This window comes from Dromaius novaehollandiae, chromosome 2 (assembly GCF_036370855.1).
Source record: "Dromaius novaehollandiae isolate bDroNov1 chromosome 2, bDroNov1.hap1, whole genome shotgun sequence".
Taxonomy (NCBI): Eukaryota; Metazoa; Chordata; class Aves; order Casuariiformes; family Dromaiidae; genus Dromaius; species Dromaius novaehollandiae.
This window is the reverse complement of record NC_088099.1, coordinates 17300977-17307207: the sequence shown is the minus strand read 5'-3', so window position 1 is coordinate 17307207 and position 6231 is coordinate 17300977. Positions and strand designations below refer to the sequence as shown.

The window sequence follows — 6231 nt, the reverse complement described above, 5'->3', positions numbered from 1 at the left end:
TGGTGGAAATGCAGAAACTGGGATGTGAGAGGATGGGTTATGGCATTTTTCCTGGTGTTTCTGTATGGACCTCAGTAAGAGAAGAGAATACTGAGCAAAATGAGACTGAAGTCTCCAGAAACACTGAAGATCCGGACTGAAACAAGATGAAAGTGGAGCAAGCAGAAAAATCTGAGACAAGATGATGAACACAAGGGGTGCTCTCTGGCCTTTATGCATTGTCATGTTTCTAACAGTTTACTCAGGTAGGTTAAGGAACTCATGCCATATAAACCAGTGACAATATGATATATTACAGGATATGATTCAACATGAAGTACAATCAGGCCACAGTCCTGCAGAGACTCATGCATGTGTGTAATGATGCACATGAACAGTCGTGCTGAGGCTGGAGGAATCACTTTGCTGCAGATGGCTGAACGCATGCATAAAATGTTGCAGGACTACAGCCCGAGAGAGGTAGGGTCAAAGAGGAACTCTCCAGCCCTGAGAAATCTTAAAACAGTGTTACATTGCCTCTAATATTGAATCAGTTAGCTGAGAAACAACCAGCAAGGAAATATGATATTTCTTTCTGGGGACTGAGGAACAGGCATCTTGGGACGAGATTTTGTTTAAGAGAAGGAACAGGCTCCTTTTGATTAACCTCAGTCATTTGAAAAGTATAGTGAAGAAATACTGTGCACATAAATATTTTGATATCTCACTAACAAATATTATAAGCCATGCCACCTTTGTTTAAACCTTCTTCCCCAGCATGACAAGGGCTGTTCATGCAGAATTGTAAAGAACTCCTTGTTTACAGTGTCCATTATAGCACCAGACTTTGTCAAGTGCAAAGATATGCAAGAGGCAAAGCCACGCTGTGTAAAGTGGGGGGGATTCCCCCCTCCCTGCTCTAAATTCTGGTTTTATGTACAGAAAGGTTACAAGGTTTATATTTCAGGAGTTGAAGTCCTGAGAAAATAAACTTCAGTCCAAGTACTTGTCCAGCAAACAAGAGATATTCCATAAAATGTATGGCTTGATTTCACGCATATGGCTGCTCATTTTACAAGGGGATGATTAAGATGGTCATGGCGATGTTGGCTTTTAGTCCAAAAATGCCTCAGCTGCTCTGGATTCATTTAAAATCATAATGTACCTCTGCGTGCAAAAAGAAAGCAGCCAGCACTCCTCTGCTCTTGCAGTCCTACAAATCCAGCTCTTTACTTCTGACGGTGTTTCCAGCATGGCTCATTAGATATTATTTCCTTAAGCAGTCCATCTCTTTCTTCTTTCAGCCTGCCATCTCCCCCTTCACTGGCACCAGAGTCCCGTGGAGCTGGCAGGGCTGCATTTGGGAAGAGACAAATTTTTATTGCAGTGTGCTGGCTTCCACCCCCTCTTCCTGCTGCCTTTCTTTCCCTCAGATACCTCCTGCCTGGTGCTTCGTGGTGTGCTCCCGAGGGATCCCGGCCCTCCCGCTGTCAGCCTGAGTGCACCCAAGTGGCTCTTCAGGCACTTCCCGAGGAGTAATTACTAGTGGGAGTGCAGCTTGAAACCACTTTTCTCCCCAGACTGAAATGTCAGCACTTGTACCCCATCCCTAGAGAGAGATGCATCTGGCAGCGTTGCAAAAACCAGCCTCTTGCCGGGTGCTTTTCCCTCCGGGATGGGAGGAGGCTTCTGCAGTATGTTCTGGGTGGTGCAGCACTGCAAGGTTTTACTGCTGACATACATGCCCCAACCCCCCCAGGTGTCATGCAATGAGGGATTAAAGTGGCACAGATTATGATGTAAAAAATGTAACGGCCTTTTTCTATTTTAATCTGGTTTGGTCATCTCAGGCTTTTCATATGCACTCGACTTGATACTTCCTCTTTCAGAAGTCTTTCTTGCTGCAGCTGCCTGGCATCCCTTCCCCTCAGCCCTCCTCCGCCTCTTTCCCTGCACTTGGTTTCTCTCTTCACTGTAAAAAGGGAAGGCATTTATTGCTTCATTCACAACAAGTGATTATCATGTAGCAGAAATAAACTGCTTGTTCCTATATAATCATAGATTGCTTTACAGAACACAGGCTTCGGACAACAGAGGCGAAAGTTGGCAATGTTTTCCTGTGAAGCAATCTTCCTTTCTTAAAAAAACCCAGCAAAACAAAACCTAAAAACCTTAAGTCAGTATCTTCCCGCAACTGCAGCTGATTTCCCGTGTAAACTAAAACCATGTGATATTCCATAAATGCTTCCAGCTCTAAATTACAGGAAATGAAAACCATCATGGAAAAGGAAAGCTTTGGAATAAATTCCCAGATCAGATATCATTATAACTACATTTCAGTGTGATTACAATTTGGATGCTTTCAAACGTACCTGTTAGTAATTAAAGGGGCTGATAACAGCTGATAAAGTGCAATGTCACCCAGGGCCCCTGCTGCAGTAGAGCCATCTTCCACACCCCGGGCAATGCCTCGGAGGTGCCACATCTGAAATCATGAAATGAGGTTGATAAAGGGAGATATTTTTATGTACCCTTTGTGAAGGTCAGGCTCTGAAGTTTCAGCTGTATTAAATTGCATGTGCCAGTCATACTCCTGGTTTGCAATTAGCTGTGCACACACACCCACACCTGCTCGGACCCATGCTGTTCCACCATCGAGGACTTAATGGCTGTGCAGTTCTTCAGAGCTCAGTAACATTTGTTGCTATAAGAAAAGAAGCTAGATATGTGAGGCTATATGATCCAACACTAGCACAGAGCATTTACACTACAAAAACACAGGAAAAGAAAGAAACTGAGCTCGCTCCACCCTACCTGCATTTGGGGTATATGCTTGGCCCTTTGCCAGCGTTGCTGTCTAGCGCTACTTAGAGCAGGCTAAAGACTGCTCTATCTAATGCAAAGACTGCGGGAGACATTTAAGCCATGTTTGCATGCTACCATGATTTGCACCGTGAGACCTGAATATGCAGGAGATCTCCCTGTTGTTTCTATAGGTGAAACCCCTTGATAGAGACCGCCCACAGCCCCTCGTAGCTGTGATGAACTTTCCATGCAGTTAATAGCCCTTCACCTTTCAGATGGATTCTCGGTAGTTCTGACCATCTTCCTGGCAAAACAAGTGGCCAAACTGAGATTTATAGACATTTATCCCAGTGTTCTCATCCCGTAAATGACCGCAGAAAGGGGATTTTCACTCTTGTGAACAGTGCATTCTGTTCATTTCTGCACAATATCTATGTACTTCAGGACACTAAATCAACCTGGCACTGTTAAGAAATAGAGTCTTCAATTAAGCAAAGTAATTGCAATGCTCTTATACAATTTCTTAATTGATATCCTAAGATTTTTTTTAGTTTGTTCAGACAAAATCAGGATAATTTTCCTTTCTGAACCAATGCAGTGAATAATCATCAGATTGATAAGAAATTGAGGAGAAATACTCATTTTAAGAAGGACAGTTCTTGGTTACACTATTACTCATTTCAAATGTCATAGCAGCAAAGCATCATTCTTACGATGCAGGCGATTCTTATTGGGTGTCAGGTAAATGCCTATATACCTCAGTAACCCTTTCAGATATTTTAACCATTGCTATCATTTCTTCACACATAAAACATTTGGAGCAGTCTCCAAAGCTTGGGGCTGTTAAATTGTAGGCTATGTTCCTGGTATTATGAAAGCATTTCCATAAACAAGTGTATCTGAATCATCAATATATCATTCACAGTTAGGCATGCATTGATTTCTGACTTATTACCAGAATGAGGCAGATTCTCCAATGAGCCGTACATCCAATGCCAAAGGAACCAAGACAATTTGCACAAATTGAGGACTTCAGCCAATACTTTTTATAAGCTGTTCTTGCTGAATGTCCCAAATGAGAGGCTTCAGTGCCAGAAAAATCATTAAAGTGAGCTGCTTTGCCTTGTTCCCTACCCAGCACACATTTCTGTTAGGGTAGGTCATTAGTTATTCCTGAGGTTGTTAGGTTATCGCATTGAATCTTAATCCATCTAATTCATCCCAGCACAGTCCCATTTGTTTCTAGCACTTGCCTTTTAAAATACCATTAAATCATGTCAAAGGCCTTCTCTGCACCTGCCAAGAAAGCTGCATGCATTCTCGGATTTTCTCTGCCAGGTGAATTCTATTTAGTATAGTCCTGGAGAAGACAGCTCAGTGCAAATCCTATTTCTCCTTCTCCTATTTCTCCTTCCCTGGGAGAGTTCCTCATGTGTATTGGAGGATTTTAGCTTTAACACACCCAGCTCAGCCTGGGCTAAAGTCAATTCGTGTCGTCCTGAGCAGAACTCTAGCAGGTTTTCATTACCTCCAGCTAGCCCAGTTGTCCCCCTTTCTTTTGCTGAAATAAGGAGGAAAAAAAGAGAAAACAGGCCCTCTGATAGTATAATGCAAAAACAAAGAAGTCCTAGGAAAATCTGTACTTGCTGTGCATAAAACCCTTTGGTTAAAATTCTTAGCAAGGAGACTAAAAATAGAGAAACTCCACTGAGATCAGTGTACAGCTTTAAACCGAACATATAAATTAGTAAAGAAATGGCATGCTCAGCCCTAGATACCTTGTAAGTGAATTAGACCAAGGCTTTCACAGAACAAAGGAACCTAAAAAACCCCTAATCTCACTTTGAAGGAAAAAAGTCTCTGATCACTCCACCTGCCACTTCTCTCCTTGCCAAGAAAAACTCAACTGTACACCAAAAATACTAGAGGAGAGTTGAGTGTTGCATTAAATTTATGTACCACTGGAGACTAGGGTTGAATGTGCTGACTGAACTTATTCTAATAACTTAGATGGGAAAAATCCATACTGCAAATCACCTTACTTAGGTTGGTTTAACAAGAACTATTTACTCAAGAAAGAAAAAAAACCCTGAGCGCTGATTATTTTCATTCTCACCCAAGAAGCAAGAAATAGCACATGGCCAGCGCCTGAGATTTTTTTCCAGCTGCAAAATAGAACAGAAAAAGAAAAGGAGTAGTCAGTTTGGCTGGGTCAAGGATTTCGCAGTGAAAACAAGCTGGGTTTGCAGAGAGCATGCGTTTGTGCATGTGTCATTGATATAATGTTTACAACTGATAAGATTTGAGGGCACACAGGGAACCAGGACAGCTTGGGGTTTGGAAGTGCTAATGTTGCCTTGTAGTGACCCACATCCATTAGTCACAGTGCACCTTAGAAGTGTGTTAGACTTTGTATTTCTGAGGCAGGGAGAGATGGTGAAGGGGCTACGGTTAGAGCTGGGCCCCTTCACCCTTTGAATAAATCTGTGTCGGCTCAGGACCAAAGATGGGCAAATTTGCTTCTTTTAGAAAATTCACTTCTAAATCGTGCAGGGAAGGCAAAGCATCTAAGGGGGGGCTTTCGCTTTAGCCAGGATCTGCAGCAGCTTGCTCAGTGCCTGTGCCCACACTTGCCCTGGGTCTCCGCTGAAGTTGCCAGCAAGGTTTCCAATAAGCACCAGTTGAGGCAAGTTATTTTGGGGGTTTAATCGGGCAGGCACGCATCCCCTGGGAAGCAGCGAGAGACCACCCAGGCACATTGCGTAAGCCCCCAGAAAAACATTAAACTTATAGTAACAACTTTCAATCACTACTAACTCACACTAGATTTGAACCATCCAGTGAAAGGTGAAAGGTTAATGTGAGCTAATTTTTTTAATCATTGCTGTAACATTAGGAAGAAGCTCTGCTAACCTTTTGGGGACTGCTGACTCACTGCCTGCTGTTCATCTGGTTGAGTCTACGGGCTGCAATCACGGTCGGGTTGTTTCCCCAGAGAGCAAATAAAACCCAAGAAGTACATTTTTCCTCTCAGCGCTTGCCTGCTATAACACTGAACCCTTCATTAAAAATGTGATAAGCCACGCAATATATTTTCCTGTATATTATAGCCTTTAATCTTTAATGTTAATGACAGAAATGTTACCATTAGCTGGCCTGTATTTTGCTCCACGCTTCAGACATTCTTTTGTAACCACGTTTTCCTGTCTTCTTTCAGGCAGATGGTAACTATTTCAGCTTGAATTCCTTTTTATATTAACATAAAGAGAATTTGAAAAAACAACCGAGGCTATAATACAACTAAAACAGAAGAGCTTATGGCAGGGAAATGTCAAATACATTTTTCTAGCCATGACCACACTTTGACTTCACTGTTACTAGGTGTGTGCCTTGAAAGCGAAGACAGTTGTGTAAATACCGATGACGAAGAGGAATCAGGGCCGCCTC

At 42.6% G+C, this 6231-nt stretch overlaps 1 long non-coding RNA gene across 1 annotated transcript; it reads right to left on the bottom strand.

Moving 5' to 3' along the window:
- Positions 1–205: 205 nt before the first annotated feature.
- LOC135327276 (uncharacterized) lies at positions 206–2467 on the bottom strand. The gene is made up of 2 exons (XR_010387378.1): positions 2352–2467; positions 206–1333 (listed from the first exon to the last, which is right to left on the bottom strand). It is a non-coding gene; the product is annotated as an uncharacterized LOC135327276 (long non-coding RNA).
- Positions 2468–6231: the final 3764 nt, after the last annotated feature.